We start from the raw sequence: 21,209 nt of genomic DNA on the forward strand, positions 1-21,209 counted from the left end.
TAACTCAAGCGACCAGCAAAAAAAATTGTTTCTGAGAAAATGAATGTATCATTTGCAAAAAGCCTTTTTTGTACTTTTTCCAGATGTTTTCTGCTTAGGGCAACTTATGCAGCCACTGTGATACAAGAATCAAAGGGAAACAAGAGGGTAACAAAGAAAACTTTGTAAGCTTAAAAACATTTTGTCAGTTTTGTTTTTTAAAATTTGGGGGGAGTTAATAAGTAATTCTGAACTCCCTACAATAAGTTTACATTCTCATTGAAGATGTTTCAAAGAAGTGAGGGGGAGGCCTTTTCTCTCCATGACTGTTCCCTGATAGGACATCATGCTAGGGAAGTGGGCATCTGAATTACAGACACACTGGAATCCTGGGAGTGAATACAGCTAGAACAGGTAATATTTCAACAGGTGTGTTGCATGTCAAGATTTTAGTCGCTGATCAGGCTTATTTTTAAAAGAACCATCATCATGCCAAATCATGACAAATGAAGGTATGTTTTGAAGATATTCATTACAGACAGAGCCAGAGTATACATATAAACCAACAATACACATACATTACAGTAAAAATGAAATACGGCTTTCTTTCAAACAACCACCGGAGCTCTTCTGTGTACTTGATCAAATAATTTCTCAATTAGTTTTCTCCACTAGACTGACTGATGGTTTGGCCTCATGTAGACAGGGCTACAGCACTAGATTAAAAATAAACCTAAGCAGCCAGAGACTTGACAGATTTTGAGATGACAGAGATCCAAACATATGCAGAGACAAAGTACTCTAAAGAGGTTAGTCTTTGTCACCTGTTGAACAAGCCAAGAGTCACTGAGGTCTAAGAGTCTGGACCTTTGTCCCTAAGTATAAAACAGCCCATAGATTAAAGTCTAGATTTTAAAAGCAGGAAGTAAAACGCAGTGCTTAAAATATTAACATGAACTGTCACAGTTTATTCCTATGTAGGACATCATCCACTACAAAAGGGAAAGCATAAATGTTCCTTTGCTTCTCACTATTCTATAGATGGATATTAATTATTACTGCCTCTCCTTTCTAAGATAAGCTTGTTAACAAGAACTACAGGATTGCTTACAGCTGCTATCCATATTGGGTAGGTTGCATCATTGTTTATGATGTTTACAGAAAAAAGGGAAATCAGTACAAAGAAATAGTATGGAGTAATTAATGTATTGTAGTGTAGTAATTTCCACTTTCCACCTCCATTTAAATAAAATAAAGCTCAGTAATGCCAGTGTAAATCAGGGGGAGCCACAGGGGAGCACAGCAAGGCAAAGACATTAAAGCCAAACCAAAGCCCTTCTTCACCCAAGCTACTATTATTATTACTTGTGCAAAGCAAATATTCAGCCTCCAACCTTAAATCATTTCAATTCCTATTTCCAAGTATAATTTAATCTTTTTCGGCGACACTTGATGCTTACTTCATCACAGCATAATGACAGATTAAAAAGTTGTTGAATTAAATATTAAAGAGGACTTCAGGCAGTTCTGCATTTTTAAGGAATAACACAGATTGGGGATGAAATGAGAAGCCCAAATGCATATTTTATGCCAAAAGGAAAGAATACATATATTTTTCCTTCAGGCCACCTACTTTGTAATAAAACACAGGACAGGTTTTTATTTAGTGGATAAAAATGTGAAATCGTATTATAAGCTTCATATCATTATAATGTGGCACCATACAATGATGTCAAAGCTAATGATACCAAGTAAGGATATGATTTTTTGAGTCAATATCTTATTTAAATATTTTTAAAATAAGTATATTCACAATTTATCACTTTTGCAATCTGATTTTAAAAATTAACTTATTTGTGGAAATTTATCTCAGAGACAAAAATCTCACAGATGATAGCATCAAGAACAAACGCTGTGTAACTGATTTTATGATATAAACTGTTCTGAGTGGGTGAAAAAAAGAAGTTGACCATACTGGTAAATATAGTTCCAATTAAAATGCTGATTAGATTGCTAGCCCTAATTCTGGAAGTTCCCATTAGATTCAGGTAAAATTAAGGATGAAATGTACATAATAGTAGTACCTTAACTCTTTGGTGGAATGGAAACTGAGTCAGAAAACAAAATGTTAGATATCTATACATAGAATATATACAGTTAATAATACAAAAATATACATAATTAAAATTCCAAGGGCCCACGGATCACTAAGTTTGGTATATGTTTTCAATTTTCTTTTTAAAGAAGAGATTTTTTTTCCTCCCTGAGGCTTAGAAGAAAACAAACTTTAAAATTCTTGTTTTCATTGTGATTTCAAGCAATTTGATAGGAGAAAAAAGAACTCCATGAACATTTTATTCTATTTGTGTAATTTCAAACTGCAACATTTTGTACATGCATACATTTATACAAAATGGTTTTAAGTATCTAAGTACTTTCTTTTTTGCTTTTTCATTTCACTTATTTGTTACCAATATGGTCTTTTTGATTGAACCATATGCAACTGTCATTTTTAAAGTAAAAAATGGTCAGATATTATCAGCAATTTCATATGATGTAACATTCATTCTAGCACATTATGTTTTTATACATTTGCATTTGGGAAGAGAAAAAGTCATCCACAACAGTATGTTTTAAGCAATTAGAAGGGACTTTAAAAATATGTACTTTACCCACGGATCAACATTTTCCTTATAGGCCAAAAAAGCTAATGACATTTGTTTTTGAAAATAGTTCATTTTTGGAAAGAGTGCATAGTACAAATGTCAAATGAAAGTATTAATGGTTATTACATAACACTTTTTATCTACTTATTGAAAGCAACACAGAAAATGATAAAGGTACTGCACTGATTTCTTCAAAAATTACTATTTTGGCTGGGATAGAGCTAAATGTCATCATAGCTAGCAACTACATGTGGCCTTGAAAAGATGGCCTAATTCCTTTTGGAAAAATTTTCAGTGTGGTTGCTCCTGGCTGAATGTGACATAATTTACTCATGAAATGCAGCACACACAATCCTTTAAAAAAAAGTACAAAACATGAGCATGGAACTATTTTTGCAAATCTAAAAAAGGGCAAGGCTTTTCAAATTCTCCTTTTATATTAATCTTTTCAAATTTCAGTGTTCTGCTCTCCCACTGCCAAGGATATGTGGCTAGTCATTCCTTGCAAGCATACAATTCTAAGTCACACAATTTGATGGATAAACTACACTGCAGAAATACTGCACAATAATCTTAACTGATACTCCTTAAAAGTGCTAAAAGAAAGAAAAAGCACATTCTTCCTCCCTACTATCCCCAATACTTTTTGACTAAAGTTAACTCCCTGGGAAAAGGGGTGGGGTGGGAATATAGTGGTAAAAAAAAAAAAAAAAAAAAAAGAGGGGGTTTCTATGGCTTCCATATTTAAATCCTGGAAAGAGCAATAATCTTCATTTCCTGGAATGTTTTCCATACAGCAATAATGAGGTAATAACCTCCCATCACCTAGGACATAGTAGGTACTCAACTAATGTTTGTTCAATTAAATTCCCTGTGAAATTCCCTATGGAATTCAGTCTCCCATTGAAAAAAAGAGCCATTAAGTTAGGATGCTTCAGAGCCAATTACAGTGGGAAACCTTCAGGAAGATGTTTCATATTTACGGTGAGGAGTTAGAGAGTTGTTTTTGTTTTGGTTTGGTTTGGTTTTTTCCTTAGCCACCATTATCCCAGGATGTCCTTGTTTGGCAGCTGGTTTGGAATTTCTTCCAGTCAGTGGAAGATGTTCACAGGGTGATGATGCCGTCCTCCTGTGAGATACCCGGGTCGGCAGCAACCCAGGTATCCGAAATCGGGGAAACCCAGCCTCTCTGGTCGCCAGGCCTCCAGTCAAGTTTCGGGGTTGGATCTGAAGGGCTAACTCTCCGGCTCGGGAGCAGGTCTGAATCGCAGGTGAGGGCGACCCCAGGGCGCGAGGCCGGCTGCGGGCGTCCGGGCCGGAAGCGCAGGCCTTCTCGGCCGCAGCCCGCCGGGCCCGCCACCCCCGCGGGGCGCAGCCCTGGCTGCCGCGGGCGCGGGGGGCGGGGACGGCTGGGAGCGCCGCGCCGCTCCGGCCCGCGGCCCGCGGGGCAAGCCCATTGTTCTCCGCGGCGCCGAGCGGCGGCCCGCCAGCCCCGCGGCCCGCGGCAATCCCGGCTCCCCCTCCCGCGGCCGCGCGCGCGGAGGCCCCGGGGCCCGTCGGCTCCCGCCGTAGCGCGCCCCCGCCCCTCGGGCTGACAGCGAATTCTCACCGCCCTGACTGCATAATTAATGTAAATGGAGCAGCCTCCATGTCAGCGCGGGCTCTTTGGGTTTACTTTTGTGCGACACTTACACAGGAATATTAACTAGAGAAAGCAGCATCACAACAGGGGTGGAAAATCAGCCTGTCAGGGACTCATTCCAAATGCCACGGAAAGCTGAGCGGCTTCAGATTGTTTCATCAAGGTGATTGAGAACAAAAACTACTAAGGAAAGAAAATTCGGGCTTAAACTGAGCTCCCACACATCCATTATTTATCTTTCTAGAATCTTTAGAAACGAGATTCCTAACACATCTTTATGCAAAACTCGGAACTTGAGGGAAAGAGTGAGGCTGCTGCGTGCGTGCACAGCCCAGAGAGCCTGGGCTCGGCCGGTGCGTGTGCAACGCTCACGACTCCACGCGCGTGCAGAAGCCCTTCAACAGCCCACAGCCAGGGAGGCAGAGGCCAGGAGCAAGAGACGCTTCTCCACGGGTCAGTGAGTTACTCCCGAGAAGCCACGGGTAATCGTGGGCGACCCCACACTTAACTGAAATGAAGGCCGACGTCCCCGGGGATGCCCAACTCTTCAATAAGGCGCCCAATTTATATTACTGCTATTCAGCCTCCAATCAAACTATGTTAAGGACATTTTATTGTAGTTTGTGGTCACTGACTGTTTTTCTTTTCATAAGCTGATGTGGGAGAAAAATACTTACAAGTCAAAATAAAGAGTAAACTTGCAAAAGCACATTTTACACCAGAAAATATTTATCTTTAAAATAATTTTTACTTAATACTGATAATCATCCAGAATACTCCATGTTGGATGCCTCCTCTTTTTCAAAGAAGCAGAAAATGTGACTTCCCAAGCCTTCTGGTGTCTGACCTAAATTAGCGCAAAAATCTTGCTACATCTTTTCAGTATACTGGCCTACTACAAACATTATTTTAAAAAATTAAGAACTTACATCTCAAATGTACACATTTAGTTACTTAAATTCAGTTAGACCCAACAAAGCCAGGCATTACAAATTTGGGAGCAAATGATCAGTTGCTCTAAGTGTTTTTATAAGGGTTTAGTAATCAAACCCCAAACTTCCCTAATATTTAGTTTTTATACTATTTAGGAGACGGTGAAATACATTAGAACACAGACACCCCCCACCCCCAAAATCCTTCAACAAGAAAGACAGACTCTTACACATTTCAGCTCACAGGTGTGTTAGGTGTTGATAAGGTACAACAAGAACAATGAAATCAGAATTATAAATCTTACACCTCCCAGTGCTTGTTTTTGTAAGGCTTGTGTGCCATCTCTCCTCCCACACAACACAGTGACTTAATCCTGAATGTACTCAAGGAATTCCTCCACACAAAGGGGTCAGTTGTAGGCCACAGAATCACCTTATACGCATTTGGCTGTTAAATGATTGAGAGCTAAGTCCACACGCATGTCTTTACTGGCTTAATTAAGGATATGTACAATAACTGAAAATAATACCTTTATCCATGCAATACACTACAAACAGAAGACATCAAAATGGACATGCCGATCAAAAGGTTTACTTTAGACAGGAAGCAGACCATTGGACCACTCTTACAAATTAAGAGTATTATATTCAAGTCATTTTTAATCTCCTAAAAATGAATAACCCTTCTCTGCACATTAAGTCATTTTTCTCCACAGAAGTAACATTTCTTTTATGTCTAAATGCATAGATTCCTTCATTATGCTTCAGCTCTTATTCTAGAGGTGGTAGATAGAGGTCTGTTGCTCTCAATTCTAAGTCAATGTTCTCACCAAGTTTGGATTCTTCTCTCTTTATATGCCATATTTAAGTAAAAGCTCCTGCATTTAAAAAATGAGAATTCACAAACTTTGATGCACAGTAATCTTATCTCCCAAGTCTCATTTTTATTGCACGAAAATTCTTCTTGGCATTCTGTAGTTAAGAACTTCTATATTAAAATATGCTGTTTTATGACCAGTTACTATGCACCGTAAACAGAAGATAAATTCACCCTTATTTTCTAAAAATAACTAAATTCACTTTCTAATTCTGGAACTTTTTACTTTTAAGAACTTAAAATATGTATTAGAATATCAATCTTGGTGTTTTTAAAAGGACACCAAATTCAGGATTAGTACAAGGAAGTATAAACACAAAAGTCCCTTGAGATACTGGTGTGAAACCTGCAGCTCATTGATTTTGTTCTTGATAATATGCTATTAAGTTGGCGAACATGCTGACCTTGTGTGCAAAGGCAGAACTGTGCATATGCAACAGAAAGTTAAAAAACAGCTTCAAAATGACTGTTTAAAACTGTTGGCTACAAAACCTTAAAATACAGACATTCCATAGTTTATTTAAAATTGGCAACCACAATTTAACAAGCTATTCTAACAAATGATTAGCATAGCGTGTGCTTTTCTTTAGCCATCAATTATGACACAGGGTAATGCAGGGCACAACTTAAGTGTCAAATTACAATATGCTATACAAAACCACTTTGCAACACAGCTTTCTGTTTGCTTAGCAATTACTACAGAGCACACTGCTTTTCATGAAAGGAATTGGTCAGAACTGTTTATAAGAATTACCACAAATGTTTATATACTTATATTAAAAAGAATTAGTTGACAATTTCATAAAATTTCTCCTTAACCTTTAATAAAATGTCTAGGTTATCTTATGATGCTTTAAAACTCTGCATTCAACAAAAATGGTCTTTTTCTTTCCAAAATAAGATTCATCTGTGGTATGTGACAAAAGTAGAACAATACTTTTTAAGACCTAAGTATGAAAAGTCTTTTCACTAATTTGTTCACTAAGAAAACTTAAAACTTTTATTATTTGAATGGCTAGCATAGTAAAAATCTAAATTAGTGAAATATGTAATCATTCTGAAGACAGAGCAACAGATTGTTTTATAATTCTCAGTAAGATAAACACGGATTTAAATGCAAAATAAATTAGTAGAATTTCAGAAATGTGATTCAGGTTGTAATTTTCACATGGCAATCACTGTTTCAAATACTGGATCTATCTGTAGTGAAAATGAATAAAGGTTATCTGTCTTAATTGTGGGACCATCCATTAATTCATAAAACTCTTATGTGAATAAATACTTAATGAGAAAAGGGAAAAAATACACAAAACAGTTTTTATGCTGTTTTTTCCATTCTGCTGCTGTCCTTTCTCCTGCATTTGCCTAAAGGCTCTCAGTAAATTACACTCCCAGTAAATGACTGTAATTTACCCGTTGAATTCCCTTGTTCAGGAAAAGCACAAAAACACATTCCAGCATTTCCACAGCTCAAATTTACCATTCGGGATGTCAAGAACAATCCATGGGCAGTAATTTGAAACTGTTTGAACCTTCAAATGAGGGAAATTAGAAATGTTTTGAGAGCTAAGATTTTCAGTGAGGAGATAAAAACCTGATAAAAATCTCTAACTGTTCTGGTTCCTTTCTTCCCCCTCCCATATCAGAGGCAAAGGCCTACACAAACTATTCCACAGTGGGTTTTGAGACGGTGTTATAGAACATAGTATTAATATTAGAAGTCAAATTTATATTTACCAGGTTAATTTTTAATAATACACACTACATTAATGTCACCCTTAATGTTAAAAATACAGATCCTGCTACGCACTTTTCTATCACAGCTATCTCCCTGTGCACTCTCCACCTGACTATCACTCAAAATAACTTCGTCTAGTACAACTTACAAGAGCAAAGTTATAAAGACTCAGGGCCCCAAGGATACCCAGCAGTTACTGTTAAAACTATTTGTATAAATAAGAACAAAGACTTTCTATTTGTTTAGTTATGTTTCAATACAAAGAAATCCCATGCACAAAGAAACATAAACATTTACAAGGACCAAACTTGAATTGTATCACTTAATATTTTAATATAAAAAACAGGCCAACATATAGAATAAACCAGCTTAATTTCCAGTGGAAACAACTTACTGCTATAAGACACACACACACACACCCTAGAGTTAAGAACATTCAATAACCAAAACAGCCTATTTCACTCTGTCTAAAGGCAGGTTTTCATATGGCAAAATGGTTATAAATCCTCATTATCCTAAATAAAATTACAGCACTTTAAACATTTCCAGGGAGAACATTCTCTCTTCTAAACAACTACCTTAGCGAGTAATAGGAAGCAATATGGTTGCACTTGTGTCACAGTTGGAAGCCTTTTTAAACTGTCGCCCTGCTAGCAAACCGATTCTACATATTAAAATGAATGTGTTGCTTATTTCAAGGGGAAAAATCATTTATAAAATCAAGACCATTATTAGGATATTGTGACTCACTTCCTCTTTAAAGTGAAGCAGAAGTACAGAAGGCAATAATCTAGAAATGTTCACATAACTTCACTCTCCATCAGTGGTCTTAGAGGAAAAGGTATTCTTGAAAGATGAGGCTTTGTATATTTAACATTTAATAACCAAAACAGCCTACTTCACCAAGTATTTCTGATCACAAATCGGATTGGGAAAAAACAAACAAACAAACAAAAAAACGCTAAATTTCCTTTTTAGTGTGAAAGGTGAGCCTTTATAAATGTCTCCAATTAAATTAGATAGGCTGTTAAAAAAAAATACTATGTATGTATTTTTATCTACTTTAGACTATCTGGCAAGGGCAACCCTTTCCCAATAGTTTTGTTGGTACTGAGGAGTACTCTAGCTATTATAATAGCTATAATGACTGTAACAGATTAATAGTTTGGATAAGTTTAAAACCAGACCGGACCTAATATGAGGGCCCAACTTCCAGTTGTGCCCTTAAGTTCAAAGAGAAAAATAATGATAAACATTACTACTCACTGGGCACATAAAGATGCTATTATCATGTCTCAGTTTGCATTCAATAGTGAAAAATATATTGGAACTTTTCTATATGCTTTTTATCTAGGTATACAATGGCCCTGTGATTTTGAATTCCACAAAGATGATGAAGAAGATCTGTGTTCCCAAATGGGGAACTGTGAACATCTCTCACCAGTGATTTGTAGGCCAGTGCTGCTCTCTATCTAATGACTGCTTTGTTTATTTCTAAAACACACCTTGTAGATTCGTAAGCATTAAGTTTGCTAGCATTTAATGTGAATGATTTCATTTTTATAATTTCAGGTATTTTTACATTTGGAGTATGTGTTCAGTTCAATATAATACTTCCAACATACTGTGTACCACCGTGCGTAACTGGGAAAAGCAACTAGTAATAAAGTAATTAACTTCTCAACTAAGATACGGTATGTTCTGCTGTTGTTCTTGATTGAAATTTTCTCAGTTAATTTCTAGACAATTACATTATCTATTTCATAATTGCAAACCTGGATGAATTGTTTCTAAAAGTTGCATCATGTTTCATGCCAACAGAACCTATGAATACATAAAAGCTCCTAGTTCTAATGTCACTGTTATCAAGCCAAAAACAATTACAGTCATTTGAGTTATAGCAACCAATAAACTTAGATAATCACCATATGCAACACAACATTTTGGCACTTGAACTTAAAACTCTTGTAGACAACTATAGATTGCTTCTAATGCAGAGCACTCTTGTCCTACCCAAGGCTGCCAATAGAAATGCCAAAGCTGCTGAATACTGCGCATCCTAGTAATGCTGTCAGTAAATGGCACATTCACACAGCCCCCAATCCTCTCTTCCCAGGCATGGTCTTCTCCAGCTGCAGCTTAATTTCCTGTGACTTGCCTAATTACTGTAATTAAGGATTAATTGCCATTAATTATTCACACATAAGCTCATCGCAAATCATGGGGTAAATGTCTTATGAAAGCTGCCATACAAGCCATGTATAAACACACTGGGATGCTTCAGGCAGGCGAATCTATCACTCAGCCCTCAAGCAAATCTCTGTGCTTCTCTTACAAAAACAGCTATAACTCTCAGAAACTCGACAGTCCTTTCAGGTAAGCATTAGGTTACAAAGCATGTTTTCCTGTGGAAGCCACAACGGTTTTATTAGTACTATAAATGCTGTTTTATCTTTCCAACTGCTATTTTTATGTTTCCATTTTTATTCTACAGTGCTCAGTTTAGGACAACCACTTGCTTCAAGGAGGAATGTTTGCAGTTGTTACTTTCCCCCATCACAGTTTGAAATAGTTCCATGTGGTTTACAACATATGACCATGCAACTGGGATCAGCATGATTTAAAAAAAAAAAAAAAAAGTCAATGTATTGGTTACACAAGTAGGGTGGAAAACATCTGATTTCCAAAGTCATAATTTCTCTCATTGGTGTAAAAAAGCGATATAAAACACATATTTGTTACTGCCAGGGTGTTCCTTATAAGAAGGCAGGTTACCAGCTCAGCCACAAAAGTACCACTGAGAGTAATGACTAAAAATGGCAAGCAAACAAAATAGCCTCATATGGATTACGTTTGTATTAGTTGGGTTCCCTGTTTTGATGACAGAATCTGGTATTTTCACAATTACAAAATACAGACATCATTTCTTTGCAAAGCTAGAAAAAAACTGCTTCCTCAAAGTATTTCTAATAAGCCCTGAGTCAATGAGAGAACTTCCAAATCTCAGTCTGGGAATTACACTGCTAATGCTTTTTTCCAGTTATCTAGGGTTTACCATGTTCGAATGGTTTAAAAACAGAAGAATTCATTTTAACAACAGAATAAACTATTGTATATGCTAAAAGACTTAAACTACATCAACACTATGTATTACCACTGCCCTAGGAAACTTAAGTCTAAGTAGGCAGGATGTTCTAATTGTTATGTTAGTTCCTTCTGCAGCAAATTAATGCATGAAACATTTTCATTTCAGTACATGTTTGTGTGTCTGAGTTAAACATTTATGTTAATAGACCTTCTGGCAGATTTCTAATGTTTCAAATACTCCTCAAGAACAGTGACTTTTCAAATAAGAGTTTTTTTCCCCCATTTTCTGCAGTACTTGAAATAGGGGTAAATGACAACTGAAACTTCACAGTCTTAAAGTCTAAGTTTAAAATCAACTATTTCAATACAGACCATCTCTACATTCAAGCAAAATACCAACAGAGCTTACAGAGCCACTCGCTGTCCAAAATTTAAAAAGATAAAATAAATATATATACCCCTCTACAGTCTAATATCTATCTAATAGATGACATACATTCAAATTACCATTCTAATTCTTTAATGAAAAAAAAACCCTATCTTTGATTCAAACAGATTTAAAGGGTATATATTATTTCTATACTGAAATTATATAGTGTTTCCAGTACCCTCCAGAGCCTTCTTTACAAATACCCAGCCACCCACTTGAAGAGTAGACCAATGTTAGAAACCAGACACCTGAAACCACAAAACTAGAGATGCAGCCCAGTTCCTGTATATGTAACTTCTATTACTCTCTAAAGTAATGAGGGATGCACAAAGCCTGATAACACTCCTCAGTTAAGACACAGGTCTTTTTTTGTAACATTAGATTTCTAAAACTGAAATAATGTTTACAAAGTCCTAAATTTTTTTACTGTTGAATTATATGTGTAATCTAAAACTGCAGTCTGGAACTTAATATTTAACAGTGATCATGGATACTCCCAAATCTACCCACTTGGACCACCCTTCTCCCCAAAAAATTTAGAGGGGAGAGTAAGGCTCCTAAGGATTGATAATTCAGGACTCTTACATTCCTACTCAAGTAAGAATGTTATACATTTATGTAATAATTTCAAAACTTAGAACCTCACACTACAGAGAAATACACAAAAATTGATTTTGGAAGAAATGTATAATTTATTGTCATTGATAATGATATAAAATCAAATTAAAATGGTGTTCCGGTTTTATTATTATTGTTTTACATTTACTTTAAATTCAGTACTTGAACTTAGCTGTCATTTTACTAAATTATTTCTACATCCCTACCCTAGAGTCAGCAGTCAGTGACACAGAGAACTGTTGAAATCTACCGTCCCAACACAGAGCTTTACCATCAATGTCATCTAATTGATACTTCCCTATTTTTGTCACCTTGCCTTGATGCCAGCTGCCAAGCTCTGCCATGTCACTTTCCATTTATGGACTCCCAAGTCCCTTGATCTGGCTAATTAGGGTTTATGTGTTAATTGGAGTAAATACAAAGATGGGAGTCACAGGCACAAATTTCAAAGCACAGCCATAAATTGAAGAGCTGATAAGCAGGGAGAAGATGCCTTCATGGAACAAGTGTCAAGTTTATTTTATCACTGAAAAGACCCAGAATTTCCTGACAAAGTGACACCTTTAAATTTTTGAAAAGACTTAATGAGAAGAGTGGTAACTAACATATTAAGAATATTGCTCTGTAGCAGAAAAACACACAATACATTTAAATTCTGTTCAAGAAGGCACACTTTTCTTTAAAAAAAAAAAAAATTCCTGGAGCTGTTTCTATTCAGTCAGATAGTTTTTTATTTCTATCTCATTTCACAAGAAAAAACATACCTTGCTTTTAATTTCTAATAAGAAAAACCTAAAAGAAAATCCAGTATTTGAAAACCCTGAGATGTGATTTAAGTGAGGAAAATGACATTTTCATTAACATTTTGGAGATATTAATACTTTTTCCTACTAAAAGATAACTGTTTGATTTAGAAATAATTACCACAAATTACAGCAAAGAGTTTCTGAATACTATACAGACAGATTTAGGATACTACATTTCAGATGCTTATCTCAAATGTCAATTAAGACTGAAATAACTTTAGAAGGAGTCTGCATGATTTCTGTAATGATCAGAGTGTGTTTTCAACACCCTCCAGAACCTTCTTTAGGAAAACATTAGTGTCAGTTGGAGAACACTGCCTTTCTAGCATCTGGTGGGGAGGAGCAAAGTCAGAAAATTGATATGGAAATAGCTTGAAAGACCTGGTAAAGTCTTTCTTTTCTATTTTGCTTTTATAAGAAAAGTTTCATACCTGATCTGTCACATTTCATCGGCAAGAATGTAATAGGAGCGCTGCTTCATCTATTACAAGTGTTAGAGCTGTTACAATAACCTTTGATTAGTTCTTAATAATAATAAAGGCAACAAGAGCAATTGCTGTCCTTGCTGCAGCTGCTACTTCTTACATTTATCCAGCACTTTATAGCTAACAAAGAGCTTTTAAATGGATTATCTGAAGTTATGAAAACTAACGGAAGTTTGGTAACATATCTAAAATATACCTCCAAGGATTTTTCAGAGAGTATTCAAATCATTTTCAGGTTGATCATCATTTAGCTATACCACAACAACACTATCTTCCAAAAGCATCAATGTAACAATAAAAGTACTGAAACATACAATTAATAAGAATAACTAGTACTCACATCTATGTGGTGTTTCTCAAAGGATTTAAGTAATAGCTTAATATTTATGAGACAGGTAGGTCAAAAATCCTTTTCAGTCTTTCCTTTCCTTTCTTCATAGCCTTTTAATTAGCATAATATGGTATTCATTCTTATAATAATTTATGATAATTTAGGTTCTACATTTTGAAGAGGGTCCTTAGGTTAACCTCATGTTTCTGTTTTAGGATTCTACCTTTCTTTAGTATTTTCAACTCATTTGCCACAGACTAAATAATCAAATCTTTGAGTAAACAGAGTTCAAAATAAAAGACCGACTTTAAGAACCATAATTTTAAAAGGGAACCTCAGATATTCATACATCTTCTGATAAAGAACAGTTTCCTTACAAAAGCAATATTCTCTGGAAAACTTTTTGAGATTTCTGAAATATGTGAAATATGTGAAAAAAATTCCATTTAACTTTTTTCCTGGAAAAAAAAGTCACTTGCTTCTGGTAATTTACATCAATGAAAGAAATAATAGTTAAAATTCCTTTATAAGGAACAAGTGAAAACACCACATGAAAACATCTGAGGCCCACATCATATGTTATATCACCAGCAACTTTGTACAACTTTTTAAACAAAACTATCTTGTAACTTAGGGTGAGGTTTTAACTGAAAACAACGAAGCTAATTTCTACAAATTAACAGATGTCCATGAGAAACAGTAAGAAACAAAGAAATGCATATGTGAACATCATCAGCATCCAAATGAGTTTATTGTAGGACTCTTTAAAGCACATCTGATCTTGGCTCCAGCCTGTAGTCTACCTTTCAACTTGCAAATGACAGTGTCACCAAACACTGTCCTTCCATCAATCAAGCTGGGTCATGAATATACAAAAGGCAGCAGAGAAGCTGGCTACCTCCTGCAGTTCAACTTGGCCTAATTATCTAGGCCTTTCTTTTGGTTACAGTCTGAAGGGTATACACCCAGTCAGCTGCTGGGCAGCCGGAGGCCTAATCAAGAGAGGTTATGCATACTGACCCTTATATGGACATCCAATGCAAGTTAAATGTGAGCACCAAATGTCATCTTTCTTATTCATCATTATGAAATTTCCCTCCCCTTTCGAAATACCAATCTGCTGCCATTTTCAGACACTCCTCTTACCCCCCTCCAAGCTGTCATTTCACTGTGCTTGCTGCCAGTTGAGTGAATTAGCATTCTAACTGATGTGCTGCTCTTCTCAGACAAATCCTTGAGCTGCGTTAACTAATGACTTCTCTCCAGAAAAAGGAATTGATAGTCAACCATTGATAAAAGAGAGTCCATTTCCACAAATCACAAACAATTTGCCATAATGGTGGCAAAATCAGTAGAGTCGGCATGGTTGCCCACTTTCCCTTGTGTTTCTCACTCATTCCAGTACCGAGAGACAACCATCACCAATGAATGGAATATAAAGCCGCTAACTAGTCAGCTACACTTGAGTATGATGATGAACTCTAAGTAAAACAGTTTATTAACCACAGCATTGGTGGCGTGGAAAGAAAGCAAATGACAAAGAGCCATTTTCATATCTAGTCAAATTACGAATGAGCCTGATAAGACAGCAAACTGCCCAAGTGCCCAGTGCCATTGCCAGCACATAGTAAGTGTTCAATGGTTGTTGTTCTTGATGATGATGTTAACAGGGCAATGAACAGAAGATCAAATGTAATATAGCTAAGGCCACCACTAGAACTGGGATGTGGAAATAGAAAGACAGGTCCAAATCTTACAAATGTTATGGAGCATGGTATGTGAAAGTAGAAGATGGGAATAAAAGATTCTACTTTTATATCAGGGGAGATATAAAAAATAAAATACATTCCTAAAGAGGTAACTGAGAAAAGGAGAGATTTTTACAGGCCCTACACACACACACACACACACACATACAATATCTTGGAATTTTTAACAGTATATATATATATATATATATATATATATATATATATATATGGCTTAATCTGTTTTATCACACTTATGAAGTTCCTTGACATACACACACCAAAGAGATAATACCATCTGGTGTGGCAGGAGATACTACAATTGACTTACAATGTAAGTCAATGACTTACAATTGAGCAAGTTCTAGAAAAAGTCTGGAAAGCCGTATCTAGCTGAAACTGCAACCCCAAAAACATTTGCCTAAAGCAGGTGGGGTGGGGTGAGAGAGAAGTCTTACTTTACAAAAAGAGAAGAATCTTTCAGGGTCAAGTATGGAAGTTCAATTATTACAGCACCATGAGCATCTAGTTTATGAAGTCAATCTGTTCTCATTCAAAACATGTTTATTAAAATCTTCTATATATTAGTCACTTAGGACCTGTATACAAGTCTCTGGGGAGCAGGGAAATATGTATGACACATGTCTTCAAGCTGTTTATAATCTCACTAGAAAGACAAATACGCACATTAGGAATAAAATAACATCAAGTTTAAATATAATGTAGTTGCAATAGATACTAGGAAACAATAACAATATATTCTTTACATTCTTAAATAAGTGCTATTATTAAATAATAAAATAATAAGCACATAAATAAAAGCCAAGTGAGTGATGCAAAAATAAGTTTTCTGATTCAGATAAGGGATGTATCCTAAAGGAGCTACATAGCATATGGAGTAAGTGAAGCTATGAAATATAACCTGCCTTGAAAGTACAGTATGGAAATTAGTACAAGAATATTTGTATTAGAAAAAAAAAATTACACCATGAGGCAGAAATTAATCAAGTGTCCTTGAAGAAGAAAATAGACCAGTCTGATGAGGACAGAAAGTTCTTCTAGGAGAGTGGTAGAAGCTAAGCCTTGCCTTTTCTGAGTCTCTAAACCAAGTTAAGAGTCTTCTAAATAAGCTTTTCTTTAAAAATCCTTTACTTTTCTTTTAAAATAAATAAACAAACAAACCAAAACTTGTTCTAAGCCCACCTTCCCAGCTCTTTTGAACTTACTCTTATTGGGCTTAGTGCTTGACCTTATTCATCTTTCTACTACCAGCATCTAACATAGTCCCTTGGCAAAGAGTTAGTGCTCAATAAATGGTGGTTGAATGAATGAAAGAATGAAGGTCCAATTTATTAACAGTCAAGAATTCCAGGCTAAAAAGTTTGAGCATTATCTAAAGGGCAATAGGGAATAACTAAAGGTTTGATTAGCATGACTTATGCAGTATCATAGGAAGGTCTATTACAAAAGCAACTTTGCAGCATAATGTCAAGAAGATTAAACCAAGAATTAGTATCAAGAGCTCTGCTTGGGAGGTTACAGGAATAATCTAGGCAAAAGATGATGAAGATCCTGAGAACAGAAAGAAAGGGATGGACGTAAGAAATGTTTTTAAGAAAGGCCAACAGGATCTATCTTCAACCTGAGATATAATATGTGCATATTAAATTCAGAGTTGGAACGCCATTAAATCCAATCCCTCTGGTAAAGACTTGGTTTCACATTTCTACCAAGTGGCTCTACCCAGTTCCAGCTTGTTTAAGAGTTCTCCCAAAACATCTCTCCAGTTTTGATGTCAGTGGTATTAGTTAGTCCTTATTCTGGTTCAGATAAATCTGTTTCTTACAGCTAAGTTCTTATAGCTAAGTTTAATTCTGCTCTTTGTAAACATAAAAAGGCTCCTTTTCTCACTACGTAATAATCTTTCCAGTAGTTGGTGTCTATGAACTGATCCCATGCCCACCAAAGTCTTCTTTGATAGAAACGAAACATATAAATATAGAAATGGTTAAGAAAGCAATAATACAGTCACTCAATAAAATATTATGAAGTCAATAAAATTATTTTTTAAATGCTAACAGGAGAAGTGTTCACAATGTAGTACTCATAAGAAAACCACACAATACTGTAAAAATAAATGATCTCAATTATAAAACAAAAATAGGCACTGAAAAATGAGAAGGTTGGGGAAAATGCAAATTGGTTAGTTACTCTTCTGAAGGAAAATTTAGCACTATCTTTTATAAATGTATAGACACTAGAACCTAGGAGTTCCATGTACCCAGAGAGAAACTAACGTATGGGCGAGAGAGATACATATGTGTCTTAGTTATAGCCAGAAGCAAAAGTCTCCTCTCACTTGCCTTTTAAAATCAGCATTCATCTGTATTATGTCACAACTGGCATTGCATATAACTGAATAAATGTAAAACAACTTACATATTCATTAAGCAACTGATGGACTTTAGGGGAGTTATTTTCCCCTCTTCTATTAAAAACAAAGCTGCTACAGACATTCAAATACAGTTGACCTTTGAACAACACAGGTTTGAGCTGTGGGGGTCCAATTACACATGGTTTGGTTTGGTTTTAGATTTATTCATTTGAGAGAGAGAGAGAGAAGGCGTACATGTGGCCATGCACATGTGGAGGGGGTGGGGAGGTAATGGAGGGAAGGTCAGGGGGAAAGAGAGAGAATCTTAAGCAGGCTGCACATTCCGCTCAGAGGCCTACATGGCGCTCAATCTCACAACCCTGAGATCACAACCTGAGCCAAAACCAAGAGTTGGACCCTTAACCAACTGTGCCACCCAGGTGCTCCACACATGGGTTTTTTACAGTATAGTAGTATACATGTATTTTTTGTTCTTTATGATTTTTTTAACATTTTGTTTTCTATAGCTTACTTTATTGTAAGAATATGGTATATAATGCATGTAACATACAAAATATGTGTTCATTGATTTTTCATGTTATCAGTAAGGACTCCAGTCAATATCAGGGTATTAGTAGTCAAATTTTGGAGGAGCCAAAGGCATATATGGATTTATCGGTTGGTGACTATAACCTTCATGTTGTTCAAGGGTCAACTGTACCTGTCTCTAGATACATGTGTAGGCTTTTCTCTAGGACATGTACCTAAGAATGGAGCTCCTAGTTTATAGTGTATGCCAATTTTCAACTTTACTAGATATTGCCAAGTTATTTTCCAATGTTATACCAATTTATATTCTCACTAACAACATGAGAGTTCCTGTTGCTCCACATTCTTGCCAACATTCAGAATTTTAAGTTAATTGACATTCATTTTATGCATACTTTCTTGGTGAGTGTTCTATGTGTATGTGAACACAAATTTTGCTGTTATTGGGTAGATGAAAATGTCAATTAAGTCAAGTTGGTTAACAGTATTTTCTTTTCTTTTCTTTTTTTTTAAAGATTTTATTTATTTATTTGACAGAGAGAGAGATCACAAATAGGCAGAGAGACAGACAGAGAGAGAGATGAGGAGAAGCAGGCTCCCTGCTGAGCAGAGAGCCCTATGCGGGACTCGATCCCAGGCCCCTGGGATCATGACCTGCGCCGAAGGTAGAGGCTTAACCCACTGAGCCACCCAGGCGCCCCCTGGTTAACAGTATTTTCAAGTCCTGTATTCTTACTGGTGTTTGTAATGATAATCCAATCTTGCATAAATGACATGAGCTGAATCTGGTCCTGATATAGTAAATATCTGTGCCTTGCTGCACAGTTTTGTTATATTTTGTTTAGAATTTTTCAGTTTCATTTATGAATGAGACTACCTTGTCATTTTCCTTTCTTGTAACTGGTACCAACCTGTTTCAATATCATAATTATATTTGTGTCATATAATTAGTTAAGAAGTATATTTCTGCTTGCAACTTAGTTGTTAATTTGTGTGAGACTGAAATTATCCATCCTGAATGTTTAGAATTCACTTACAAAGCCCTCTGGTCCTAATATTTTCTTTGTGACAAAATTTAAACAATTGATTTAATTTATTTAATGATTTATGAGATCATGTATAATTTCTACATTTTGAGTAAGGTTTGGAAATTTGTATATTTCTACTAATATTCCATTTCATCTAAGTTGTTAAATGTATTGACAAAATGTCTTCTTTTCTTTTTAATCTCTGCCACATATGTTTTATCCTTTTTCAAATCCAGTATTATTTGTGCTTCATCTCTTTTTTCCTTCTTTTATTTTTAAAAAAGATTTTGTTTATTTATTTGAGAGAGAGAGAGAGAGGGAGAGAGTGAGCACAAGCAGGGGGAGTGGCAGGCAGAGAGAGAAGGAGAGGCAGGCTCCCCGTAGAGCAGGTAGCCCCACGCAGGGTTCTATTCCAGGACCCAGGATCATGATCTAAACGGAAGGCCGATGCTTAACCAACTGAGCCAGCCAGGCCCCCCATCTTTCGTTTCTCTTAAATTTGTTTTGACTACTCTTTATCAAAATTTTGTCAATTTTATTAACTTCCAAAGAACAAACCATATCTTTTTATTTTCCTTTTTCATTAACTGCTCTTCAAATTTTTATTATTTATTTTTTTCTATTTTCTCTGGATTTATCCAGCTATGTTTTTAAGTTTTTCTTATGTTTTTAAGGTTTTTTAAAAAATATTTTATTTATTTATTTGAAAGACAGAGATCTCAAGTAGGCAGAGAGGCAGGCAGAGAGAGAGAGAGGAGGAAGCAGGCTCCCTGCAGAGCAGAGAGCCCAATGTGGGGCTCAATCACAGGACCCTGGGACCATGACCTGAGCCGAAGGCAGAGGCTTTAACCCAATGAGCCACCCAGGCGCCCCATGTTTTTAAGTTTTTAAGTTTGATTTTAGTTAATAAACACTACACCTCTTTTAGATTATAATGTAAGCATTTCAAGCTAAAAAGTTGAATGTAAAGCTTTAGTTATATCCCATAAGTTTTGTTACAGGTAGTAGTATTTTTATCAGTTCAAATTAGTTTAAAATATTTTAAAATTCCCTTACAATATCTTCCCTGATGAGAGAATGATTTAGAAAATTTTTTTAAAGACTTTTATTTGACAGACAGAAATGACAAGTAGGCAGAGGGGCAGGCAGGGAGAGAGGAGGAAGCAGGCTCCCCTCCCCACTGAGCAGAAAGCCTACTGCGGGGCTCCGTCCCAGGACCCTGGGATCATGACCTGAGACGGAGGCAGAGGCTTTAACCCACTGAGCCATCCAGGCACCCCTAGAAATATTTTTAAGTGTCTAAATATTGTAGGAGTTGTTTTATCTTTAGATTTTTTTTTTGTTGATTTCTAATCACTTGTTTTGCCATAACAGCATATGGTACTTGTGATATTTTTCTTTTCAATTTGTTGAAGGCAGATTCATGATATAGTTTTAAAAACTGTTTCTATGTATGCTTGAAAAGAATGTGTATTCTGCAGTTGCTAGGGATATATTCTCTATATTTCCACTAAGTCCAGTTTGTTAATTGTATTTTTAAACTCTTCTTATACTTACAGAATTTTTTTTTTTTTGTCTGTTCTATCACTACCTGATAGGGATACATTAAAATCTCCCATATCAACTGTGAATTCATTTCTTCAATTGTTGCTTTATATTTTTGAAGCTATGTTATTAGGTGTATATGATTTGAAGGCTTGTTACAATTTTCCTGGCAAAATAAACCATTTATCAATATACAGTGACCCTCTTTATCTCTAGAAATGCATTTTCCCTTTGACCTTCAAGCTTATCTGTTATCATATAGCTATTCTAACTTCCCTTCTGTTTAGAGTTGCTTGGTACATTTTTTCCATCCTGTGTCCTTCTGAATTAGGTGTGTTTCATAAATAAATAAACCCAAACCGGTTGTTTTTTAA

General features: G+C 35.9%; 1 protein-coding gene and 1 long non-coding RNA gene across 4 annotated transcripts in view; one reads left to right on the plus strand and one right to left on the minus strand.

Moving 5' to 3' along the window:
- The window catches only part of PBX3 (PBX homeobox 3), a 215,427-nt gene that overhangs the window by 75,535 nt on the left and 118,683 nt on the right, over window positions 1-21,209 (minus strand). The window lies entirely within an intron of this gene.
- Window positions 3,750-9,293, plus strand: LOC132025009 (uncharacterized). Its single transcript, XR_009406384.1, has 3 exons — window positions 3,750-3,916; window positions 4,532-4,740; window positions 9,189-9,293. It is a non-coding gene; the product is annotated as an uncharacterized LOC132025009 (long non-coding RNA).

The sequence above is a fragment of the Mustela nigripes genome, chromosome 9 (genome assembly GCF_022355385.1).
Source record: "Mustela nigripes isolate SB6536 chromosome 9, MUSNIG.SB6536, whole genome shotgun sequence".
NCBI lineage: Eukaryota > Metazoa > Chordata > Mammalia > Carnivora > Mustelidae > Mustela > Mustela nigripes.